The sequence below is a fragment of the Vulpes lagopus genome, chromosome 17 (assembly GCF_018345385.1).
Source record: "Vulpes lagopus strain Blue_001 chromosome 17, ASM1834538v1, whole genome shotgun sequence".
Taxonomy (NCBI): domain Eukaryota; kingdom Metazoa; phylum Chordata; class Mammalia; order Carnivora; family Canidae; genus Vulpes; species Vulpes lagopus.
Genome location: NC_054840.1, coordinates 15857172 through 15882126, shown reverse-complemented (window position 1 = coordinate 15882126; position 24955 = coordinate 15857172). Strand labels below are relative to the sequence as shown.

At 42.4% G+C, this 24955-nt stretch overlaps 2 long non-coding RNA genes across 10 annotated transcripts in view; both read left to right on the top strand.

Annotated features, from left to right (window-relative positions):
* Nucleotides 1–21109, top strand: part of LOC121477567 — a 28290-nt gene extending 7181 nt beyond the window's left edge. The window contains exon 3 of the long non-coding RNA XR_005984290.1: nucleotides 20991–21109. This is a non-coding gene — a long non-coding RNA (uncharacterized LOC121477567). The remainder of the gene's footprint in view (nucleotides 1–20990) is intronic.
* Nucleotides 21110–24437: 3328 nt separating this feature from the next.
* The window catches only part of LOC121477517, a 67956-nt gene continuing 67438 nt past the window's right edge, over nucleotides 24438–24955 (top strand). For all 9 annotated transcript variants that reach the window (XR_005984267.1, XR_005984261.1, XR_005984264.1 and 6 more), the window contains exon 1: nucleotides 24438–24565. This is a non-coding gene — a long non-coding RNA (uncharacterized LOC121477517). The remainder of the gene's footprint in view (nucleotides 24566–24955) is intronic.

The following is a 24955-nucleotide window of genomic DNA, read 5'->3' as shown; positions in this document are numbered from 1 at the left end:
TAGCAGAACAATTCTGCCCCCCTTCAGCCACATTTGTCAAGTTCCTACTGTTTTCTTGGCTCCAACTTTTCTCCCTTAGTGATTCTTCATGGTGAGCCCTTCAATTTCTTCCATCTTGCTGACTCTGCTTCCTTAATAGTCCCTCAGCTTTCCTGCCCCCTGACCCAGACTCTTCAGGGACTCAGGCTGGCTTTTGCTCACCAAAGGGCAGTCTGGCTGAATGCATGTCCCCCATTTCTTGGCTACTTTCGATCCCTTGTCTGTTGAGTTTTCCTCTAGAGCACAGTGATGAGTAATTGCACCCAAATCTCTAGCAAAAGCAGTGCCAAGAACTAACAGGAGGCCCTCTGAGCATAAAATTACAATTTCAAGCTGAGGAAATGTTTCTCTAATCATTTCCTGCCTTTCTCAATTCCTTCCATCCCATCTATAATCATCCTCCCTAAAGATAAAAATAAAATAAAATCTGGTTATAGAATTTCTGAACTTTAAACAGATTCATTGAAACACAGGTTGTAAAGATTACATTTTGCATAAATTCCAAATTTGAAGAGAATAGATATGCAATCCCTCTGTGAAATTCATAAAACAGAACATTATTTCATTAATAGGCAGGCTTATTCAATGTAGACATATAAAAAGGACCATGAGGAGTATCCAGCAAAATAAATGGAGCATGGAATAGTGAAGTAGTGTTAGCACTCTAAAATTGAGTCTCTAAAAGCTGCATAAACAGGAAAGTCATGCTGGTGATTTAGAGAAGGGGTTTCTCAGTTGTCGTTTTGTATGGTCAGTGATACTTTGACATTACCGTTCGAAGGATAATTTTTAACTTAAAATATTAGGGGCAAGCAAACATTTCACAAAAGAAGATATACCAAAGACTTAAGCACATTGAAAAAATGTTCAGCATCATTAGTTATCAGGGTAATACCAATAAAAACCACAATGAGATATACTAGAATGGCTAAAATTAAAAAGACTGACAATCCAAAGTGTTGACAAAAATGTAAAACAACTGGAATTCTAGTTTTCATCTCTGGTGGAGATGAAAAATGGTACAGCTATTCTGGAATACAATTTGGCAGTTTCTTAAGAAACATACTCTTACCTTATAACCCAGTCATTCAACTCCTAGATATTTATGAAGAGCAATGAAATCGAATGTCCACACAAAGATTTATACACAGATGTTCTTAGCAGTTTTATTCATAATAGCCACTAGTTGTAAAGAACCCAAATATCCACCAGCAGGTAAGTGGATAAACAAAACATGGTATATGCCAAAAGGGATGAGCTACTCATATACACAACAAGGATAAATCTCAAAATTATCACGTAGAATGAAAGAAGCCCAGACACAAAAGATATATATGTATATCCTATATAATTCCATGTATATAAAATTCTAAGCAATGCAAACTAATCCCCAGTGATTGCCTGGACACAGGAATAAAGAGAGGATAGATATACTGTAAAGGGGCCCAAGGAAATCTTTGGAGGTGAGGAAATATTCTTTTATCTTAATTGTGGCAATAGTCTTATAGGCATGTCAGATCTGTCAAAACTCACTGGACTGTACACTGTTTATTTTTTTTAATTGAAGTAAGTTGACACACAATGCTACCTTAGTTTTGGGTATATAACATAGTGATTTGACACTCTATACAACACTATTACAAACTATTGACTATATTCCCTATGTTGTTCCTTTTATCCTCTTGACTTACTCATTCTCTAAGTGGAAGCTTGTATCTCCCACTCCCCTCCCTGCATTTCATCAATGACCCTACTCTGGCAACCATCAGTCTGTTCTTTGTATTTATGGGTCATTTTCTGGTTTTGGTTTGTTTGTTTATTCATTTGTTTTGCTTTTTAGATTTCACGTGTAAGTGAAATCATATGGTATTTGTCTTTGACTTATTTCACTTGGGCAGGATCCCCTCTAGCTCCATTGAACTGTGCATTTTGAGTAGGTGCTGTTTATTGTATGTAAGTTATACTTCACTAAAATTGATTTTTAAAATATCATGGACCAGGATGCCTGGGTGGCTCAGTGGTTGAGCATCTGTCTTTGGCTCAGGGCTTGAGCCTAGATTCCCGGGATTGAGTCCCGCATTGGGCTCTTTGAAGGAAGCCTACTTCTCCCTCTGCCTCTCTCTGTGTCTTTCATAAATAAATAAAATCTTAAAAAAAAATCATGAACCAAGTGAAGAATAGCAATCACTATTGCAAAAAGCAGAAAACCTTTTTCTTCTTGGAACATGTCTCCTAAGCAAGTCTTAAATCATTTAAGCTTTGGGTACTATAAATAGGAACAAATGAGGCGTGTCAACACTGAGTTGGTTTACTTCCTGGAAGCCACCTGGAATTAGGCACTCTCAAACTTGGCTTCATTCATAAGCAAAAAACCCCCAAAAAACAACAACAACAAAAACAATCCTTTTCAGATTTAAAATAGTTCTTCTATTTGAGTACCTTAGAGCAAGACACTTTCTTGAAGGGGATTTGAGCAGGGACCTGAAGTTTCTCCAATACCTTTTTCCAATTATGGAAAGGTCCTTCTCTCTCTGGGAACCGAGCTTCTAGATTCAGGAGTAATATCCATGAAGCTGGGAAAGAGTGAAGATGCCCATCACCCACAATATCTAACTGTCCCCCCTCTGCTTCCCCTCTCTCCAGACAGCCAAATAACCCCATATCTGTAAACTGCCATTGGGCACATATTATATATCTAAGCACTTCACACATATTATCTCATTTAATTTACTATAACAACTGCATATGGCAGATACTGTTGAGATGCCTGCTATACAGATGAGAAAACTAGGGCTCAAAGAATTTATGTGATAAACCCAAGCTACATTGCTAGTAATTAGCAGAGCTGGGATAATAAACCAGACATTCTGACTACAGAGCCATTTTTTAAATTTAAATTCAATTTGCCAACATATAGTATAACACCCAGGGCTCATCAGATCACATTCTCTCCTTCATGCCCGTCACCTAGTTACTATCACCCACCCCAACCTCCCCTTCTGCAACCTTTGTTTGTTTCCCAGAGTCAGGAGTCTCTCATGGTTTGTCTTCCTCTCTATTTTTTTACCACTCAGTTCCCCTTCCCCTTCCCTTATGGACCTTTCGCTATTCCTTATATTCCACATAGGAGTGAGATAATTGTCTTTCTCGGATTGACTTACTTCCCTCAGCGTAATACCCTCCAATTCCATCCACATCAATGTAAATAGTAGGTATTCGTCCTTCCTGATGGCTGAGTAATATTCCATTGTGTGTACACACACACACACACACACACACACACACACACATCTTCATTATCCATTCATCTATCAAAGGACATCTTGGCTCCTTCCACAATTTGGCTATTACGGACATTGCTGTTATGAACATTGGGGTGCAAGTGTCCCATTGTTTCATTACATCTGTATCTTTGGGATAAATACCCAGTAGCACAATTGCTGGGTCATAAGTTAGTTCTATTTTTCACTTCTTGAGGAACTTCCACACTGTTTTCCAGAGTGACTGCATCAGCTTGCATTCCCACCAATAGTGTAAAAGGGTTCCCCTTTCTCCAGATCCCCACCAACATTTGTTGTTTCCTGTCTTGTTAATTTTAGCCATTCTCACTGGTATAAAGTTGCATCTCATTGTGGTTTTGATTTGTATTTCCCTGATGACAAAGGATGTGGAGCATTTTTTCATGTGCTTGTTGGCCATGTGTAGGTCTTCTTCAGAGAAATGTCTGTTCAAGTCCTCTGCCTGTTTCTTGACTGGGCTATTTGTTTTTTGGGTGTTGAATTTGATAAGTTCTTTATAGATCTTGGATACTATAGATCTGATATGTCATTTGCAAATATCTTCTCTCATTCTGTAGGTTGCATTTATTTTTGTTGCCTGCTTTGCTGCACAGAAGCTTTTTATCTTGATGAAGTCTTAATAGTTCATTATTGCTTTTGTTTCCCTTGACTTTATAGATATGTTTTGCAAGAAGTTGTGGCTGAGGTGGAAAAGATTACTGTTGTGTTCTCCTCTAGGATTGGATGGATTTTTGTCAATATTTTATTTATTTATTCATGAGAGACACACAGAAAGAGGCAGAGGAAGAAGCAGGCTCTTCACAGGGAGCCTGATGTGGGACTTGATCCCAGGACTCCAGGATCACAACCCAAGCCAAAGGCAGATGCACAACCATTGAACCACCCAGGCACCCCAGATTTTTTTTTTTAATTTTTATTTATTTATGATAGTCACAGAGAGAGAGAGAGAGGCAGAGATATAGGCAGAGGGAGAAGCAGGCTCCATGCACCGGGAGCCTGACGTGGGATTCGATCCTGGGTCTCCAGGATCGTGCCCTGAGCCAAAGGCAGGCGCCAAACCACTGCGCCACCCAGGGATCTCCAGCACCCCAGATTTTAATGGATTCTTGTCTCACATTTAGATCTTTCATCCATTTTGAGTTTATCTTTGTGTATGGTGTAAGAGAATGGTCTAGTTTCATTCTTCTCATGTGGCTGTCCAATTTTCCCAACACCATTTATTGAAGAGATGGTCTTTTTTCCTTTGGATATTCTTTCCTGCTTTGTCGAATATTAGTTGACCATAGAGTTGAGGGTCCATTTCTGGGTTCTCTATTCTGTTCCAATGATCTATGTGTCTGTTTTTGTGCCAATACCATACTGTCTTAATGATCACAGCCTTGTAATACAGCTCGAAGTCAGGCATTGTGATGTCCCCAGCTTTGGTTTTCTTTTTCAACACTCCTCTGGCTATTCAGGGTCTTTTCTTGTTCCATACAAATCTTAGGATTATTTGTTCCAATTCTGTGAAGAAAGTCCATGGTATCTTGATAGGAATTGCATTGAATGTGTAAATTGTCCAGAGCCATTTTTAAACACCCTACCTCCTAACATGGAAGTCCATGGAGTCGATATTTGTTCAGTGAAAACAACCCTTATTTTTGCTAACTAGAGTTAAGTCACACCTGGGGTTAAGCAGTCCCACTGTAAACCAAACTCCGGTGCCCTGGGCTTTGCTGTTGCTTTGGCCCCTTGTGGGGAGGGAAACTGGTCAAAGGAAGGGAGATACATGCATCCACAGAGGCTTTCTTGGCTGCCTAAGTCCCCACACAGGGGATGGCCCACACTTTCCTGAATAAAGCCAGATCCAAGAAGGGACTGATAATCCCAGGAGGACGTTTCTCTTTGTGTAGAAGCCATAGCCATTTTGCCATGAACATTTGTTTAAGAGACATTGTCTGGATACACTTACAGAGTCCAGCTCCAGGTCAAATTTTATATGTGATTTTTCAGGCCCAACAAAGCAACTATAAAGGTTCTCCCTGGCAGGACACACTGGGGAAGCTGCCCTCCCTGACCAGCCTTGCCTTATGCAGACCTGTATTCCTAGCACAGGTGCCTCCATTTGGAAGTCTACTTACAGAGAACTGGACAACTTTAAAGACACTTTTCTCCACTCTGACTCAGCACTCAGTGCTTTTCCGCTACTTTCTTTCCTCCTTACATCTCTACCCTCGGCTCCACAAAATTGCCCAGAGCTTTTATCTGGGCTTCCCTCGGTAGTGAGATGACCCTTCCAACACTCCACATCTGCACTGATCCACCTGCCCCTCAACTGATGTATTATTCCATGGGGAATTTGGATCACTGGGGATTTGGTGCTTTCTATGGTTTAGACTCTCACTTACCCCACTGCAGTGACTATTGCTTGACTATTTACTTCCGTTTTACTTTAATGGGCTACTTGGGCACCTGGCAGCTCAGCTATCTCAAGTTCAGGTGAGCTACTGTAACTCTAATCTCTAGAAACTCTGCCCTAAAGACACATTGGCCTCGTGTATTCTCTTACACCATACACAAGAAGATCATACCTATCTTCTGATCAATCTTCTTACCTACACCCAGTTCTTCCATCCCTTCCTCTTTATTATGAGGCTTTGCATTCATCTTTCTTTTTAATTCCTGCCTCTCAGGGCCGGACATGTGGCTAACTCAATGCCCAGATAGTGCTATGGCTCAGCTTTCAGACCTGACATTCACATAAACAACTCTCCATGGGTGGTAACAGACATCCCTCCCCCTCACCTTGGAGAAATCCTGTTGGCAGTGACCTCCTACTGGGAGAGTGTAACACAGTAAGTAGTGAGGTCACCCACAGCAGCAAGTGATGATGACTACACTTGAGCTAGTGTGTATCCTAGAACTTTTGGGGGAGAGTGAGGCTCTGTGAGTTTCTGGTATGATTTGGCATTATGTGGGACCACTAAGTAGAGGCAGTTGTAAGTGACTAAAGTCTCTGAATATCACTGCAGAGGCAACATCCACTTCTCAGATGAAGTTCCTCAGAGTCATGAACACTGGTTATTTCACTTGGTATCCCTGGTGCTAGGTGTAACTCAGTAAGTGGCTGCTAACTACATGAAACAATCCATAAACATATGTTACTGGCCCACCAAAGAAATTGGACTTCTGGAATATTGTCATATAGCAACTTAATTTTGCTTACCACTGTCACTATAAGTTTATCTAGTGGCACTAGTTCTCCCCCTGCCTTTGTATAAAAAGTCATGCAGGTCCTATGATTTTTCTGTTTACTTCTTAAGTCACAAACCCAGTCTCAAATTCAGTACTTAACTACATTTAGGCCAAATTAAAATTCAAAACTCCAACTGTGGCTTATAGTTGAACTGTTCCTCTTGGGTATATGGTGCCCAGGCCAGCTGCAGACAGGAAGACTCAGTTTGGGGAAGAGGCTATTTTCTCTCTTGTTTTCTCTCTTACTCCTACCCTGCTGATTTCTGCCTCCTTCACTTCATCTGCTGTGGTTTCTGATGTCTCCAGGGTCTGAGGGTCACAGGAGAGTTCTGAATTGACTGGTTCTGTCATCTGCTGGCTCCAAGCTTTCTGAGTCAGAGAGATGTTTAAAGTAGATGCTCTTTCTCATAGATATTTTGTGGGTTCTTTGGAGAGCTCTGCTCCCCCTCAAAAGAAAACATAGACTCTCCAATTTGCAGCTATGTTGCCCTAGGTGAATTCCATTTTATTCTACTGGTTCTTGACCTAGGATTCCAGCCCCTAGGAATCCAGCCAGATTTTTACCTCCTATCAGCTCTGTTTGCCCCTGCATGGATCTCTGGGGTAGAACCTAAGATAAACCCATGCCAGCTCTCTCTTATGTTATGACCTACATTTGGTGCACAGAAACATGTGTTCTTAGCCTGACAAAGTCTGCAAGTGATATCTGGTCCCAACCTAACACCCCTCCTTTGCTCACCACCAGAGCTATTGGCCATCCCACTCTTCAACACTGAGGTTCACTTCCCGGTACACAGTTGATCCTGGATCACTGTGACCCAACTGTCAGGAGAGCCTCTATCTGGCTCTCCTGGGGCCTCTTGCATTGGGTTTGTGAGGAGGGCCTTCCTGGCCCATCGGCTAGGATCAGACTCCCAGTGAACCCATAATATTTTTTTTTGCAAAAATCCACTTCCCCATGTGTCTCTTATCTCTACTCCCTTCAATCCTTCATATGCCCTTGATGTGGGTGAAGAGTTCAAGAGTCTGGAACACTTTTCTGCTAAATCCTTTGGAGGCTTGCATATCGGAATGCCGTATCTATTGTATATCTGGTGCCTCAGCAGTTCCACATACATCTGAAGGAACTGAAGCATAAATGATATTAAACTTAACATAAAGTTAATTTGCCTGCTCAGTGAGGAGAAAAGCGGTTGAAGAGCTGTAATGGCTCAATGCTCCCAGATGGCTCATATATGTGCCCTGACAGCTTCAGGGGTACAGAAGGGGCCCCATGAACATGAAGTCAGCTTTTTGTAGATGGAAAATCAGAAGAGTTTCCTTCGAGGGGAGTGTCTAATGGCCATGGCCCAACAAAGACAGCTAGAATGAAATGATGAGCCTCATCCTATAGCCTCCATGGCCCTGGCCACAGAGAACTTGGGGTCTTCTGACAGTGTTTTCTGACAGCCCTTGTGGGAATGGTAGTAAACCCATATTGAATAGAAGTGAAAAGTCCAAATTAAACTCCCCTCAGGAGGTCAGGGAATTGAGGGAGGTTGTAGGCAGCTGGGGCCGACTTTAAGTTTGATAAATGATAACAGAATTGATAATTCTGCAGACTGTTGGGCAACAGAAGTCATTATTGCTGCTGAGGTTAAGAACATGCTACCCCAAAATATAGCACCTTGGCATATTGAATATTTTAATGTGAAAGAGTTTGAGAAAATGGCAGAAGCAGGAAGGCCATTGTGACATTCCACTCACCCACCCCACCTCACCATCCCCACTCACCCCTGTTGCCCTTCTTTCCTCGAACATATCATAAAACCCTCACATGAGAGATGTTTTCTTTATACAGGGGGAAAGGAGCATCCTTATCTCCAAAGACAAGGGAACACTGAGAAGAATCCTGACAAATGGCCTTACTAAGTTTCCTCCACTTCATTACAATTACCTCATACTTCTAGCCTATTATATTTTTATATGACTGTTCACTCTTCATCAAACCTAGCATAAGAATACTCAGGTCTAACTGTTTCTTTGGATCTTCATTTTCTTACAAAGGCTCCCATAAAACCTATATTAAATAAATGTATATGCTTTTCTTCTGTTAATCTGCCTTCATCAGTTTAATTTTCAGACCCAGCCAAGGACCCCAGGAGAGTAAGGAAAAATTTTTTCTCCTTTTCACTGCTTAGGATTTCTTTCTCTCTAGCAGAGTATGCAGTACAGGATCCAGAAAAATAAGACCTATTGGAAGATCCAGGGCCTGGCTTTTCCTGGGATCCTTGCCCATCCTCTAGGTTCAGGAAGTGGGTGAGATCATTAAGAAGGAAACCAGGAGGCTCTCTTTATTTCTGGAGCCCAGGACCTAAGGAGCCTTTTCTTGCCTCCTTCCCATCTGAACCACCAATCAGAGATATCACCCCAAAACACCTCATGCACTAACAATCTCCTATGGCCCTTTGCCAACAAGAATTCAAAGGGTTTGCCAAAAAGAGCCTCACTAGCTTTCATAACATCTTTACTTTTACAAAATTCCTAACCACCCATCAAACCCTCCTTTTCTCCTTTTCTGGGGAAGAGATAGAGAGGAAGGATACAACAGCCACCCCTTTGAGCCCAAAGGGGCTATTCTATCTTCTTCCTGTCTTAACATACAGCGTGGTTCCCAAGATCTTATTTATGAAGGTTGAGATGAAGGGCAACAAAGACTTCTGAGACATAAAACTTTTTTAGTTTTGGCCAAGATGGAAGTGAAGGTTCAGGCTGGGAAAATTCTGAAAACGAAGTTCAAGGCATAGGTATGGGACATGAGCACAGGTGTCAGAAAGTTGCAGAAAAGTACTTTGGATTTTGACCAGAAGTTGTCACTCAAGCCTGAGGTTAAAAGGCCTGGCTTCCCCCAAAGATTAGAGCTGGGAAAATGGGTGAAATATTTCAGACTGATGTATTATCCTGCCTAGCTGAATTCTGTGACTCTACCGAGTTGCTGTACAAGACACCTAGAGACTCTTCACTCATAATATGCTGATTTGAATGACTCAGCCAGAAGCAAAGCAAAGGATCCCAAAGAAATCCCAGACTGTGGGACTACATGAGATCTTTGAAAGCAGCGTAGAGTAGAAACTCTTTCATTTGTTTGATTGTGAAGGGGAACCAGAATTACTTTACGTGGGAAAGAACCTTTGATAATTGTGTGTCCAACTCAGACCTATTTGTGTCAGATGTTTTTTAAAAAGACATGCCTTTAGCCTTCATGGGCAAACAGAGGAACTATATCCATTTTTTCTTTTACTAAGACATAAATACTATGTAAAAATACAAGATTAAATGACACGGAGTGGCAAGTGAAGTATAATCCATAAGGGTTTGATTTCAGATTAAAATTCCAGTTTACCAATGTTTATACTAGGATAATATACTCCCAATGAAAATCCTAACCTTTCAGCTTCTTTGTTACAATCTGATTTTCACCTTTTTTTCTCAAAATCTCTAGCTGTTTGAAATCTAACAATCATCCCTTGACTGTTTATTTCCTTAGCATGTTCTTCATAAATGTAAGACACTTGTTAAGAGGGAAAAGGGAAATTCTGAAATTCAACTTCTGTTCAGAGGGTTTCTAATTCACAGTAAGATAATTGCAAGGACTAACAACTAATTTATCTCATAATTTAAATATTTTAAAATGTAACTCATTGTGTGTGTTGGGGGCGCGGTGAGGGGGGTGGCGTATGCCTGCATCTTTCTCATGAGACTTGCTACTCCCTGAGGTTTCAAAGGCAGATTTTGAACAAGTTGAGCTGTGTGTCAGGTATTCTCAGCAGGCCAGCTCTGGTAGGAAATTGAGTTCCTTTCATTCAAATGAAAAATGAATCCAATGCCTTTTAATGGGATCTATATTCAATTAGTCAACAAATGGAAGGAAGAGTCTACCAGTGAACACATTCCAGACAACAGAATTAAGTTAATTTACTTCAACCTGATACTACTGTTTTCCTCCTAGAACACAGGATAAAGTATAGAAAATTCTCAAGTTTCCTTTAATCTTCACAGTTCTTTCCAATTTTGTCTGTGCCTGAAAACATAGATGCCCTTTGTATGATTGTGTTACCAAATGTGATTCTTCTTTCTTAAATTGGAAGAGACCTTAATGCAAGTAACTCATTATTTATCATTAGCCCTCAGCCACAACAAAATGCCTTTCTGCATCTGCACAGAGCTCTGTCACCAAAAGGCCAATTTATTGTTCAAGGTGACCTATGACAGTCTTCATGGACTGAAATAGGTATTTCTTCTTCTAATAATTGAGATTTCTCAGTTTAAATGAGCATGCACAAAACATACAAGGTCAAGTAAGTAATAAAATGTCGCTAAAGGACTATAAAAACCCGAATTTAAAAGCAAAACAGTTTTATCATACCTCTGCGTAGGTGAGCCCTATGGCAGCAGTACAGGGACTTCTTGGATAGTCCATCTCTATAGGTGGCCTCTTGTTAAAGTTCTAGAAGTTGGAGCTTTAAAATGGATTCAGGGAGGTCAGCTTTTGAAAATAACATCAAATCATGAGTAAAGACATTGCCCGCCAAATACGATTGTGATTAAATATATTTGAAAATGCAGGTTTGTTCAAATTATGGTCCTTTCCAGGTTTACCCTGTCAAGTGTCATAACCTTGATCCTTTGGCTTTACTGAAACAATGGCAATATTGTTAGCAAGTAAAATCACAGAGGTGCTTGGGTCTCTGGAGAGCAAGGGCAGGGCTTGATTTTTCTTCAAGTCTTCCTTCCAGGGGAATGTGTCAACCAACCAGTGTTTGTTGTTAGTTTCAGGGGTTTGGAGAAAGTGGGTTTGCCACTCACGCAGCCCCACGTGGTCATTTTCCCTGGCTATTTACAGCGGTCCAAGGGCTTGCCCTAGCCCTTGGTGGGTCAGATAATCAGCCTTGATTTGACTAAAGGCAGACTCAATGCCACAGGAGGCTGATGTACAAAGCCATGTGGTCATTTATTAATTTCCACTGAGAAATAGAACTGTCAGGTGGGCCAGATGTGCCCATGTGCCATCGCGAGTAGTCCATTCCTCCCCAGAGGCCGGGAAGGCCAGAGTTAGCTCCCTGGGAACATGGCCTCAGAGCTAGGGCAGGAGGGACATGAGACAAGGGCTTGGTCCCAGCAAATTTGTGTGGTCCTTCAGACCATTTCTATATAGTTATTCTTGTACCATACACTGGCTGGGCACTTCTTTTCCAGAATGGTGTTTGTTTCAAAGATTAGCCTTTCTCTAATTTCTATAACTAACCAACTGCCTCTTACTGATGCTCTCTTTCTTTAGATAATTAAGTTTTCAGCAGTTGGGCTACCTGGAAGCCACTCTATATCTTTAAGGTAACTTGTATATCTCTGCTCTGAGCCCCTTTGGGCTCACAGGAAATAAGAGCCCCTTTGGGCTCTTATTTTCCTCTCTGTGGAGAGGGACACTCAAGTCATGGTTGCCTCTATTTAAAACCTATATGTAAACAATGAAAGCAGAAAAAGCTCCCAAGAGGTTATGTGTTATCAGGAAAGTGTATTATCCTAGGGAGGGAATCTTCAAGGTTAGGTAATCATTGACCTCATGGAGAGGACAAGGAAGTCATATACCAGATGGTGTGGGCAGTAGTGGGAGATGATGGGCAGGAGCCCCAGGCTGCAATGGAGATACTATTTGAGCAAAGATAAGGAGATAGGCAGGTCCGCTTCGTCTGATAGACTGTGGGGTGGGGCCTTGTCTTTTTCCAAGTGTGTCTCTAGCACTTGGCAGTGTCTGACACATAGTAGTTGTCCCGGATACACAATGGAAAGGCATAGATCAAAGAAATCAATTTATTTGGAGTAGAAGGTTTCAGCCTGAAACGGGATTTCATGTTGGGGAGTTCTGAATCAATGGAAGGACTACTAGAGCTAAAATCAGAGGATCTGAGTTGTGTGATCCAATACATGACTTAGAGCAAGGCAGTTAACCTCTTCAAGCTAAATCTCCTTTGTAAAACAAGGATGGTAATACTCACTGTATCCACTTCACAGGATTGCTATACAATAGTGAGCACAATTGTGAATGGGAAAATACAATCCTGAGTGGGAAAGCTACTTAGAAAGCACTGTGCTCACAGAAGGTGGTGGCAGTAATGATAAATAACCTAGTTCCTCTGGCCGTGCAAGGAAAAGCCACTAAAGAAGAGGTTGCGAGTCCATCTCTGTTGAATTCCCTACCCATTATGTAAGATCATGGGCAGCCTGCTGATGAGGTTCCACGGGGCTGGAGAAGGAAGTGGTGTTTCTCACCCAAGACTGGCAGACTTGCCAAAATTAAGAGAGCAAGCGGAGCTGAAAACCTAATGAAAAGCTGGGTTCAATTTAAGAAAGAAGAAAAAGAAGAAGATTCCAAATAGGACAACAAGAGTGAAGCATTAAAGACAGAAGCATGAAGCCAGGACTCTGAGAGCTGTACAGAAGAGATAAAAGCAGTGCCCTAAGTATAAGCACATGCCCAGAAAAGAAGGACTGCCTGTGGTTGCTTTTTTTTTTTAAACTTTTTTTTTAAAGCTTTATTGAGATACAATTCATATACCCACAATTCAACCATTCAGAAGATATGATTCAATAGGTTTTTTTTAAATGACTTTATTTATTTATTCATGAGAGAGGCAGAGACATAGGCAGAGGGAGAAGCAGGCTCCCCCATGGGACATGGGACTGGATCCCAGGATCCCGAGATCACGACCTGAGCCAAAGGCAGACACTCAACCACTGAGCCACCCATATGCCCCAATTGAACAGCTTTTTAATGTATTTGCACGGTTAGGCACCCATCACCACAATCAATTTTAGAACATTTCATTAGCTTGAGAAGATAACCCACACCCTGTAACTCCCTAATTTCTTCATCCCGCCTTCATCCCTAGGCAGCCTACTTTCTCCCTTTATAGATTTGTCTATTCTGACATTTCATATAAATAGTATCATACAATATGTGGTTCTTTGTTACTGGCTTCTTTCACTTAGCATATTTTCTTTTTTTAAATTTTTAAAAAATATTTTATTTATTCATGAGAGACATAAAGGGAGGCAGAGACATGGGCAGAGGAAGAAGCAGGCCCCCTGTAGGGAGCCTGATGTGGCACTTGATCCCTGAATCCTGGGATCACCACCTGAGCCAAAGGTAGATGCTCAACCACTGAGCCACGCAGGTGCCCCACTTAGCATGTTTTCAAAGGTTTCAACCAATATTGTAGTATAATAGAAGGAGGTCATTTCTCTTCACTGCTGAGTAATATTTCATTTATGTACATGCCCATATTTTGAACATCCAGTCAACAGCTGATGGACAGAAATCTATACCTACACTACTTATCATTAAGGGTGAGGGAACAATGAAGACTGTTAGGTTTTGTAACATGCCAGTATTTTCAACCCTGTTAGGATATGCCCAAAAAGCTTATGCTGAATAAAAGGGCTGAAATTGTCACTGATTGGCTTCATATCCAAGTATGAAAAAAAAAAAAAAAAAACAGTCCATGTTACCCACTTAAAAATATCAATGCCTCTGTATCCTCTTAAGGGCCAGCCTTTCATAGAACAAATGCTCATTTAGGAAGTGCAAGGGAGTACCTGAGTGTGTAATGCTATTCTCATTGATAGCCATGAGAAAATTAAATGTCCCATTAAATCCACTTAAAAGAAAACTGTGAACTACTAGAAAGTCCTTGCAGTAAGACACTCTTTCCTTCCCTTACACGCCATCAGCAGGGCAAGTTATTCAAACTGTTTTATCAGTTGTGAAAGTTGCATTGAGCTCCAGCCTTGTGGCCAGAATACCTGATGACCAGCCACTGAAGCCAGGGCTTCCCTAGGACAGCAGGTCTGGAGCTTCCATGGCACAAAAGTCACAAGAGTCATCCTGGCATCACACCTCCAACCTTTCCCTCATTGGCCACGTGGGCTCACGGCCCCGAACTCCAGGCCCTGGCTGCAGCTATGCAAGCGGAGTCCAGAATTAAACATTATAAGGTTGGATGTCCTCTTGCTGGGAACCCCCCACCAATGAGATGAGGGAGACCATACATGGATTGAGCCAAAGTCTGCTCAGGCGGAGGCCCACAGGCAGCAGGACCAGCTCTGCTTTCCCACATGTGATGGGAAGCTGGAAGGAAACAAAAGACACGATAGTCTCTTCCAGCTAATTCTTACCTTTGGTTGAAAGTGATCATCACACTTGGATATTTCTGGCCTTGAGCCAGAGATCCCTTCGAGCCCTAGAAGATTTTCTCTACTGAAAGATGAAGAAAACAGGGCCTCTAGGCAGATTTCCTTTTCTGACTTATGTGCTTATTGTAGTTTATAGTTTTCTCAATTTATAAGTAGCACATTCCATGAACATTTGAAGGAAATTAAAGCAAAGTAGAAAAGATGCTGAAGAAAAGAACAATAACTTTCCACTCAGATTTCACCACCACATCTGCTCTGTTTTCTCTTTGTGGGAGTCTCGATATATTTGGACTTACTGGGTTTGTTCATCATATGTTTCTGTCTTCTCTGTGTCATTTTTGTCTCTATTCAACTGTGAGAAAATGTCTCATTTGGTCTTCTTGCCCTAACTTAGTACGGCCCTGGCTACCAGCCTCCATGCATTTCCAGATGTGGCTACTGCGCTGTGTCTTAAATAGTCTTCCTGCACCTATGGCTCCCTTTTGCTGTCTACCTACCCCTGTGCCTTGGGTGAGTTTGCCCTCAAACCCCTCGAGGACACAAATTAGAGATGGTGTAAGGTTTCCTACTACTGGGTTTGACATAATACTTTCAGAAGGGAACATTTTTCCTTTGATTTCTCAGGTTGGACCTCTGATCTTAAAAAAAAAAAAAAAAGCAATTACTATGTCTGAGGATTCTTTTTCTCCGTATAGAGAGCTGTCCCTATGTGTCCAGTATTGGGAGAGATTCCAGCAGCAACCATGTGGGTGTCCCTTGTTAAAATCCCACAGACCAAGTAAGGAAAACAATGGCAGATTTTCTGTAGTTCTGCTTTTTCAGATTAGAGGTAGCCTTGGAAGTGGAAGTAGGTGGGGCCTGACAGCTGCTGAAAGATTTGCAGCAGTGCTGCCCTGTGCAGAAGTTCCTTCTCTGGAACTCCTTTCTCAGCCACTACCACCAGCAGGACCCGCTTCATATTTGGAGATGCCCTTGGCTCCCAAGGGGAGCTGGGAGTGAGTGCCAGAGAGGGCCTCTCCCTGTGCGGGGGTCTGCACTGGTGGGGTTGAGATTTCACACTTTACCCAGGTCCCTTCACCACACCTCCAACTTTCTCATGGAGGGGCCTCTCCCCTCAGTTTCTCCTCTTCCAAGATAGGTGGTTTTAGAGGGGAGCTGCGGGCTCCCTTCCACTCCCTGTGGCAGATAGGATGTCACTATCTGTCTACTCAGGGTCTGTCTCCCCGCTTCCCTTTTGCCTACAGAACCCTGATTTCGTCCACTCAGACATTGTGTGCAACACAGTGTGGGCCATGATTGACTCACCTGAGCCAGTGGTTCTCCAGGAGGGTGGTTAGCCACACCAGAGGATGCTTTGGAAAGGTGTGGGGAGGCAGAGGGTGGAAGGGGATATAAATGTCACAATGATTCAGGGGCACCAGACAGTGGGGCCAAGGGTGCTGAAGGATGCCCTGCAACCTGTGGCATACCAGCCCTGCACATCCTTCCAATGCCCCCTGGAAATTCACGTAGATGAGAAAACTATCGTCAGCGCCTAATGATCTATCTCCATTTTACAAGTAAACACAAATACATGTTTCATAGCTTTAAAAACCACTGAAATTTTCCAGAAGTGTAGCTATTGCATAAATTGAGGGAAGAATGTGCTATGCTGTTATGTTTGTGCTGTTTTGAAATTTACCAGGAGCTAGTCACTATTACAGAAAATTACATCACTGCTGGGCATCACTGCTTGTGTGTGAGTTGACAGTGCCACACCCCAACATTGTAGCTGTCACATGTAATTATGTGACGGAGGGGATGTGAGTCTCTGCTAACAAAATCAAATATTATTAAATAAAGGGAGATGCACGAAACACAGAAAGCTGAGATAAATGCATTAAAAGTTTTAAAAATAATTGCATGTTTGTCATCCCATGTTACAATTTTTTTTGCTGTTTAGCATAACGATAAGACATCTATGTTGTGAGAAGAAGGCCATTTACGCTTTGGGGGTTGCCCTTTTTTTTTTAAGATTTTATTTATTTATTCATGAGAGGCACAGAGAGAGACGCAGAACCATAGGTTGAGGGAGAAGCAGGCTCCCTGTGCAACGCCCAATGCAGAACTCGATTCCAGGACCCCGGGATCATAACCTGGGCCGAAGGCAGACCCTCAACCACTGAGCCAGGTGTCCCTGTCTATTGTTTTTCAACTTTATTTTCATCCTCTTGACAGAATAAATAGTTTCAAACACCTTCTCCAGAGCCTTTTTTTATTATGCGATTTTTTCTAGAACATTTTCTGTTTCGTTGCTTATTGAAGCACAAGGCCTCCAAGGGGTTTTGTGTTGTGTTGTGTTTAGGTCCTCAGGGCTGACTGTTTATCTCGACATGCATTAAGTCTTTAAGATAGGGTATGGGTTTTCTGTGGTACTTCCCCAGTTCCCTGTCCCATGTCAGCACAATTATTTTTGACACTGCATTTAGCATTAGGGCTCAGCTCACTTGAGAGAATATCATAGTCTTCATTGTCTCCACTTCAACAGCCTGTAATTTGTCTGGACAATTAAGGGTTTTCTCTTTCTTTCTTTTATCCTTTACAAACAAGTCTGGGTTGTTATGACTTATACTTACATTGTTTTTATTCTAGTGCGCGCTTGAACCTCTGCTCTTTCATCTTTCTGTACTTCCTGTATGGAATATCTTTTGATCTTTTTTTTCTTCTTTTTTCTTCCCAACCATTCCTTTAAAATAGGTGCAAAAGTCTGAATGTGATATTATGTCTTCTAATGGAGTCCTACACAGGCAATCATACATTGAAATGCATACATTTTATTATAAATTACTTGCCTCATTTCTTATTTTTATGTTACATTTATGGCATTGTTCTTAAGTTATGGATCTAGACCAGTTATATGATCAATTCATTGCCTCTCCGGACAAAGAAGTATTACAAAATATTTGTTTACTGAAAGGAGGGAATAAGAGGGGAAATTTTTTCTGATAGGGTTGAGTCAAGGGCAAATGCAAAAATCCCGTTCTGCACTGCCCCAGCCTCCCTGGAGCCAGGGTGGGGGTTCCTGTGACCCAGTTCCAGTCAGTGAGATCCAAGCAGATGTCTGCTGCATAGCAGGGTTGGAAAAGCCTCGTGTTCTCTTGATAAAGGAGGATACCGTGGCTTGCCTGCCTCCTCTCCCTTTTTGTAACCTGGAATGCTGATGCGTGGCTGGAACTGCAGCTTGTGACAGTAGAACGATTGGTTGGAGGAGAAAACCAACACGCCAAGGATGACAGAATGGAAGGAGAAAGCATCTAGTGCACACACGACATCTTTGACCTACTGAACCAATACAAATAACCCTCTGCTTCTGGATATTTTGTTATGTGGGGAAATTTTTTGCTTAAGCCATTGTAAATTAGGTTTCCTATTACCTGCTTAACTAACTAATAACTGACTATTCCTTTGCCTACAGTGAAATGTAAGTTTGCCGGTCTCACTTGTAGCTGCCACCCCAATGATTCTGTGGCTTCCTAAATTTGTATTGATTTGGGAATCACTATTTAGAAATATCTGTGAATGACTGTTCCAGTAATCACCACTGTGTTTAGGGAAACTGCCCATAGTCTCTCCAAGATGCTCCCTTTTGAATGTTTGTGCAATCTTTTGAACAAATCATAGGGGAAATTTTGATCCAGTGATGACTGCTCTTTGATGCCTTCTTAGGAAGGTCGCTGGGGGCAGCCTGGGTGGCTCAGCGGTTTAGCGCTGCCTTCAGCCCAGGTCCTGATCCTGGAGACCTGGGATCGAACCCACGTCGGGCTCCCTGTGTGGAGCCTGCTTCTCTCTCTGCCTGTGTCTCTGACTCTCTCTCTCTCTCTTTGTGTGTCTCATGAATCAATAAATAAAATCTTAAAAAAAAAAAAAAAAAAAAGGAAGGTCGCTGGGCAGGACAAGCCTGGCCTGGAACCCTAGATTGCTGGACCTGAAGGTTGTGTGGAACAGCATGTTGCTGGAGTTCTGTTGTTAGCTAATCCAATAGCATAGATGAAATAAATCTGTTAACTCTGCTATGTAGCCACTTCAAGCTAATTATTTAAGTGAAGTGATTTTTGCCTTCATATGGAACATTAGTCAATTAAATTACATTTGACTACCCATAACTTTTGTTCAAGGAGCACTTCATATTCAGACACCTCTAATCAGAGCATAAAGCATTTAAATACTTAATCTGATTACACAGAAGTGAAAACCGTAATGCATGACATCCTCCCTACTAAGGGAAACCTTCAATCATTATGTCTGTGCAAGACCAGGCTTTGGGAACAATGAGAAACTACCAGCAATCACTTAATTTGAGGAGTATAGGAAAGGTGCCCAAACTATTTTCCAAAAACAATTCCTTGAAATTATGCTCGTACCAAAATATAAAATGATGGAAATTATGGTACACTTGACTTATTCTCTAACCAACCACCAGACAGTACAACAGGTTTGTTAAGAGACAATTTACCTTAGGACACGGAGGTTATTTTGTCCAGAAAATAGGTCACTTGCCATAATTTCATGGAAAAGTTTTAGTTGGTGCCCATCAACTGCTGTTTCCTTCAGTGCCTGGTTTGTACCAGGCCATGTCCTGGGCATCAGTCAACATCAACAGCAGGAGAAACGTCCCTGCCACCTCTGAATTGATGGTCCAGAGGCTGGGGCAAGTGATCAAAAGAAAAGATGCAAAGGTTGACCAGGTCAAGATGAACCTTGGGGACAGACAGGTCAGGGATTTGGACTTTGTTCCAAAAGCTCAGAGAAATCAGTGCATGTTTTGCGTAGCATTCTCCACATCACTTTTGCATTGTAAAACCATCTTTCCAGCTGCAGAGTAGAGACCAGACGGGGAGCAAGCAAGATCAGAAGCCGGAGTCCAGTCAATAGGTGCATAGATGGGGCAGCAAAGAGGAAACAAAGAGAAGGCCTGGGGAGATATTTAGGAAGCTGATTTGAAAGGACTTGGTGGATTACTAGACATCAGGTTGGGATGATTATGATTCAATGGGCCTGAGTTGGTGCCCAGGAAGTTAAATATCTTTAAGAAACACAAGCCAAGAGTTTTAGAAGAACAACATTTCCCTGAAGAACTGGAGACCTAAGAGCTGGTGGATGGTGCCTAGGTCACTTAGTCTGGCTTCTTCTCTCTTGGCTAGCTGGCACTTCCTACTTATTTCTACACAAGTGCCCTGCCTTTCTTTCCCCTCCAGCAAACCTCTGGGCAAAGCAGAGGTGACAGATCCATCGCACAGGGAACTAGATTGAGCAATCTTTGAAGGAAACTTTCCACGGCCTCCATGCTAGTAGAGGAGATTAACAAGATTTGTTGAAGGTCTGCCCTCATGTTTGACTCCGGTTAGATGCTCTATGTTGTCTCATTTAATACAGAAGTATTATTATCCACATTCTGATGAGAAAAAAAGTTGAGATCAGAGAGGTGAGTAAGCTGTCTAAAGTCACATGATTAGGAGTTGATGGGGTCTCAATTCAGGTCTGCCTGGTTCCAAGGAACATGTATGGCTTCATGCCATTGCCTAGTGCCTCTGCTGAGCAACAGCCATAGTGGAGTGTGAATAATGGGGCTACTCCCATTTTTACCACCATAAAACTACAAGATGGCATGTGGTTGAGCCCAGTTCAACCAAAGTCCCATCTTAACCCTACAACTTGTGATTATTTCCTGTTGATGTGCCCATCAATTAACACATCTGAAATTTAATACTTTAGTCAATCCTTGGCTAGCATTGTAGATCTGACCTTCCACCCACTTAAAGAAAGTGTGGAGATCTTTTCCACTGTCAGATACAAATGAGATCCAGCTGCCTATGACTTCAACCCCAGGCCAGATGTTTTAAATGTTAAGTTTCCTGCCCAATGTATCTTTTCATTAACCAAAAATTTTTTAACTGCAGGCTGCAACCCATTAGTGATCCTGAAATCAATTTAGTGGATCACAACAGCCTTTTAAAATATTGGAACAGAATAGTCTAGAAAAGAACAGAACAGAAACGTACCCCACTAAGTAGAGGGTGTTATGCTGTGAACCTTACATGTCAGTTGTTTTGTGTGTAATGATTAAAAGTATATTTCTTACAATGAATTGTGGCTTTAAAAAAAAAATGGAAAACCACTGCTTTGGAGGGCTCTGTCATCCTTTCTTTACAGTTCCTGAAAGAGCAGCTCTCTCTACCCATGGGAGAAAGTTAACTTACAAAGGAATGGGAAGGAAAAGACAAGTGGAAGGCGGAGCCTTACTGCAGGCAGGAAAATAACAGCTCACAATAAATGGAGATGTTCTTGTCAACAAGTCATCCAAGGCCAGTGTCCTCAGAGAGACTCTACAGTAAGTTATTTTGTTGTATCAACTTTACTGTTTTCTCATGTCTCAAGATTGCTTTGGGATATTGCTTTGTAGATACTCAACAGTTTGGCTTTCTGGACGCTGCGGCATGAAACAAAAAAGTGTGTGTGTTTCTTTTTTTAACTTTTCATTAGTGGAAACGTTTTAAAAATTTACAAAAGTAGCCAGGATAGTTTAATGAAACCCCACGTACCATCAACCCGCTTCAACAATGATCAAGTTCTGGCCAATCTGGTTTCATCTATACCTTACCCACTTTCCAGATGGCCTATCATTTTATCCATAAATGTTTCAGTGTGTATTCAAAGAGGTGATTTTTGAACACTGATGTCTACCAAGGTCCTCACATGCTGCAGTTGAAGAGAACTGCATTCCTTGAGACATGAGGCTTTGGCCAAAAGACAAGAACAGGCAGTCAGGCCCCATAAAAAGTAGGTCAGATGGCTTATATTCCATCCAACCAAAGACCCCAGAAAGGAAAACTGCTCACATATCCCAGGACAACCTCCAAGAAAAAAAAAAAAAAAAAAAAGGCAGGGCTAGGGTGCGGGAAAGGGTGGGTGGCGGCAGGGAGAGACAGAATGGTTTATGAAAACCAAGACATAAATTAAGAGCTCATAGTCACCATAGCTGACTACCAGAGACTGGTCCAACACTGTCACTTTGCAGATGAAATAACTGAAGCCAGAGAAAGTGACTCGGACCGAAGGGCCAGAGGACGGCCCTTTTGATCTTTAGTCCCCAGAATTGAAACAGGACATGAACACATTTCTCATTCAAAGCTGTTGAAAGGATGGCCTGCTAGTCAGGAAGGAAGACCAACTGAAAGCATGAAATATCTACTAAATTGACATTCTAGATCTTCATCTTTCTGGAGTCAAATCCCCGGACCATTAACCACTTGAGACCAATTATATCTTTAAAGAAAACTCAACATTCCAAAACTTTCCTCAGCTTACCTGCTTCCTCAAACAACTGATTCCTTCCTGTTCCATGTCTCACCCTTGCCTCAGGGTCAAGTCCAAACTCCTCAGCCAGGCCTTTTATGGCCTCCTATCCCTTGACCTCCACCCCACTCATCTCCATAGAGTCGGATTGCTTTCCCCTATGACCCCTGAATGCCCCCAGGCTGTTTCCCCTCTCAGGGCCTGCTAGGGTATTCTCTATTGCATAGAACTTTCCTCCTCTTGCTCCACAATTTATCCATCCTTCTTGGCTCCCTTCAACTCTCTAAGCTTTGAGAAGCCTGGTACTCCCAGACATGCATGCCTCTATCTCTCCCCTTGTCTGGATGCCTGCAGTATTTCAAATCTGTTTCATTCACACGGGTACTTTTTAATACTGCTTTTTAACTATCTTACCTTGGTTCACCTAGTGATCTCATCTGACATACTCTCCTTGAGGTTAATAACCGAGTATTCTGGGGCACCTGGGTGGCTCAGTCAATTAAGCCTCTGCTTTCGGCTCAAGACATGATCCTGGGGTCCTGGATTTGAGCCCCAAAGTCGGAGTCAGGCTCCCTGCTCAATGGGGAGTCTGCTTCTCCCTCTCTATCTGCCCTTCCCCCTACTTGTGCACTCTCTCTCTCTCTCTCTCTAATAAATGAAAAATAAAATAAACTAGTGGGATCCCTGGGTGGCTCAGTGGTCTAGCGCCTGCCTTTGGCCTAGGGCCTGATCCTGGAGTCCTCGGATCGAGTCTCACATCGGGCTCCCAGCATGGAGCCTGTTTCTCCCTTTGCCTGTGTCTCTGCCTCTCTCTGTCTCTCATGAATAAATAAATAAAATCTTAAAAAAAATAAAATATACTAGTATTCTCCTTTTGTGGACTATCTCCCATAGTGAATTAAATAGGGGCAACTTGGGACACTTGGGTGGCTCAGTTGATTAGGCAGCTGACTTTTGATTTGGGCTTAGGTCATGATCTCAGGGTTGTGGGATCCAGCCCTGCATGGGGCTCTGCATTCAGTGGGGAGTCACGCTCAGTGGGCAGTCGGCCTGGGGATTTTTCTCTTTCCCTTTCCCTCTGCCCATCCCCTAGCTCATGCTCTCTCACACTCTTTCTCTCTCAAATAAATAGATGTCTTTTTTTAAAAAAAAAAAAAAGATGCTTAACTCTTTAAAAAAAATAAAAATAAGAAATAAATAAATAGGGACAACTTGTCAGTCAGGGCAGCAGGGCATTATGGAATGAGCTTTGAAATCAGAATACCCTGCGTAGCAACCGCAGACTCACATCTCAGTAATCATGTGATCATGGCCAAGTTCACTGACTGTCCTGAGTCTCATTCTCTTCTTGTACCATTCTCCTCTTTGTAACATATACAAAAGATACAAAACTTACTATCTACTTACCCAGATGATATTTAGAAATTCTAGGCCTATGTTACTAGAAGCTACTGAGTAGTTTTGTGCCACACCACTGAGGGAAAGAAGCAGATTTCATTCTATCATTACTTTCTCAACAGCAACTCCAGGAGAAAATTGTGCCATGAGCCAAGCCCATGGAAGCTTAAGGCGAACCCTGCTAACACTGAGAGGGTTTGACAGATGTGATTTACAGTGATTATTACAGACTCAGCAAGAAGTGCAGAGGGCCTCAGGGAGACATATTAGTATAGTAATTAACAGGGGCTGCTTCAACAAAACCAACCTGAACTCTCAGTGGTTTGGCCTATTAAAAGTTCATCGCTGTTGCTGCTGCTCCAGTAAAGTTGGACATGAGTCAGGAGGCTGTCCTCCATCTTGCAACCAGGAACTTGAAAATGTGACACCCAGATCATTGCAACAGCGGAGAGGAGTTTAGATGGGAAAGTGACCCATTTCCTCTCAAGTGAACCACAAGGAAGGCTGCACCTGCATGTCAGGTATGTGCTACAGTCCCATATGCATGGCCCAAGCGCTATAGTCAGTGCACAGCTTAGGGCCCGGTTAGTGTGGTGGTATTGTTTGTATCAGCCATCATCTGAGATGAACTTCAGATTCTGCTACTGGGCCCGTGAAACCGTCTTCAGGGAGAATCTTGTCCGCTGCCACCCCGGGCCAGGCACCCCCAGGGCAGAGGTCACTTAGAAAGGTGAGCAGGCAGGTGGCCCTATGGGACACAGCAGCTGTCCAAGGACCCAGCCTCAGACTCTGCTTGTTCTCTGGACTTCTGCAAATGTCCTCAGAGCCCTGTGTTTTCCCAGCAATCCCCCTCTGCCCTCCTCCCTTCTTTCTGTTTATTCGGACTTTGCCCCTACCACCTGTTAGAGCCAAAATGGTGGAGGGAGAAGAGGCTGGCTGGCCACGGCAGGGGCTATCTGGACCCAAAGTCCTCAGCTCTCCCATGAGACCTGCAACTCTGTGATGGTGGAGATCATTTTATTTTGGTGCACACGGTAGGTGCCCAATACATATTTATAAGTAGGACAATAGGTACTCCTAGAGTGGGGTTAGAATGTGCACTGAAGTCAGCCACACCTTCATTCAAATTCTGGCTCTGCCATTTCCTGGGTCTCAGACCTTTGCAGTGTTATTTAATGTCGCTGAGTTCTCGTTCATGGTACTGAGATAGGTGTATGTCTACAATACCTGTTGTTAAATATGTTTACATTAACTGTCACCCCTGGTTATCAAAGATAAAACAACACAGTATGTATAAGGTACCTGGCATGGATTTCGTTCTCTAAAACTGGTAGTGATTATCAGCAGTTTCTCAAGGGCAAAATTCATACCTGACTCATCTTTTATTTCTCGTATTGTCTTGCACATATTAGGGGCTTCATAAA